Source organism: Pteropus vampyrus, unplaced genomic scaffold (assembly GCF_000151845.1).
Source record: "Pteropus vampyrus isolate Shadow unplaced genomic scaffold, Pvam_2.0 Scaffold1000007860, whole genome shotgun sequence".
Taxonomy (NCBI): domain Eukaryota; kingdom Metazoa; phylum Chordata; class Mammalia; order Chiroptera; family Pteropodidae; genus Pteropus; species Pteropus vampyrus.
Window position 1 is genome coordinate 1 of NW_011922262.1, and position 1,860 is coordinate 1,860.

At 45.9% G+C, this 1,860-nt stretch overlaps 1 pseudogene; it reads left to right on the top strand.

The window, feature by feature from the left end:
- The first annotated feature begins 263 nt into the window (after nt 1–263).
- On the top strand, nt 264–896 carry LOC105311742 (annotated as a pseudogene).
- Nucleotides 897–1,860: the final 964 nt, after the last annotated feature.

Sequence of the window (1,860 nt, forward strand, 5' to 3'; positions counted from 1 at the left end):
AAGGTGGGGGGGTCAAGAGCGGACTGAGAGGCGGGCGCTGTTGCTGCAGCTACCGGGCTGGGAGACGCAGGCGGCTGGGGCTGTGGGTGCAGATTCTCGTCTGCAGGTTATGGCCACACTCAACCTGTCCTTCAGCGCCTCCCGCTGTGCGGCTGGTCGGACTTCATGCAGCGGCTGCTGCTGCTTCTCCCTCTAGTTTACATGCTTTGGGAGGACCGTGAGAAGATGACCCACAGTCGGGCCCCCTGTGCTGCTCTGAGCAGCTCCCTGTAAAAAGAAATGCAAGTTAGAACAGGAGGATGATGATTGCCCAGTAATAATGAAAACGGTAACTGAAACAGGGCTCTGTGCTGGTCCTGATGACTGGATTCTTTGTGCACATCAGGATATATAGAGGGTCATGCAGTACCATGTACCAGCGGCTTTTCTGCACCTGATGTGTTAGATGTTTTCTTGTGAAGAAAATGATCAGACAACTGGAGACGTGTAGTGTGAAGTTGCCAAAAGGAGGATTCAGGAAATTGAGGACAGGAAAATTGACAAAGATGAAGAAGTTGAAACTGATGGAAATATTAACCATCTCCCATCTTGTCCTTTAGGACACCATGAAAACAGCCTTGAAGAGAAAATTTGATGAAGTCTTTACAAAGAAAACAACTGAGTCCATGAGCCATCCTTCCATGGAGCTTGTGTTCTGGAAAACTCTCCCTGAACTTTCTGATAAGCTAAAGCTGTCATCCAATGCTAAACTGCATGGAAGAGAGCCAAACTAAGTATACTGCTGCTGGCACTGCCTTCCCTAGCAGAACTGAACTGTTCTTGGAACCTGGCAAACAGGAATGCCTATTTACAATAGTTTGCAGACAGCTGCTTGCACAGAAGAGATGAAACTCTAAAAACCTGTTTCTATATACTAAAAATGTCAAATTTTAGAAGGCACATGTGTTCAGTCCTGAGCCTACTAATATAATATAGGGACTTGAAAGTTTTATTAAATGGGCGTATAATATCTCACTGTGATTTGGGGTGGGACACTCATTTTGGTTAGCCTTTTCCTGAATTCAACTTTTGTCAAGAAAGCTTGTCTCAAGGGAAAAGCTGCTTTCTAGAGTAGGAGTCCTCAACTCTTGGAGCAGCTAACCAGTACCAGTCCATGGCCTGTTAGGAACTAGGCTGTACAGCAGGAGTAGCAGGTGAGTGAGTGAAGCTTCATCTGTATTTGTAGCCACTCCCCAGCACTAGCTTCACCACCTCAACTCCATCTCAGATCATCAGGCATTAGTTTCTCACAGGAGCACCAGTCCCTGGTGCCAAAAAGGTTGGGGACCGTTGTTCTAGAGAGATGTGAGACTAATAGTCTGCAAGGCAAGTATAGAAGCTCTATGTGTAAGGGTGACTTATATCACCTGTCACATTGTTTAAACCATTCAAATATTTGGAGAATATTCAGATACTAGAGTTGAAAAAGGTGCGTTAAGAAAGAATAGTCTGGAGATTTCCTATCAAATGGCAGAGTATGTAAACACTGTGCTTGCCTCTTCTTACAACCACATCAAAATTAAAACTAAATTACAGAATAGCCATCATTTGGGAGTCTCCTGAAGTCTAGCTGAACAGAAGTCCTACAACTAAGGATGTAGAGAAGAAGCCACATGAGACAGGTAGGAGGTGTGGAGATGCAAAATGAGGTGGTCCCACATTCTCTTGTGTGGTTAAAAACTGGGAGCGATATCTCAGCAGTGGAGGTTCCCCCCTGAAGAATGAGGGGCCCAGCCCTACACTAGGCCCCCCAGCCCAGGGTTCCAGTGCTGTGGAGATAAGTTCCCACAACTTACTTCTGGCTTTGAAAACGCCAGAGAT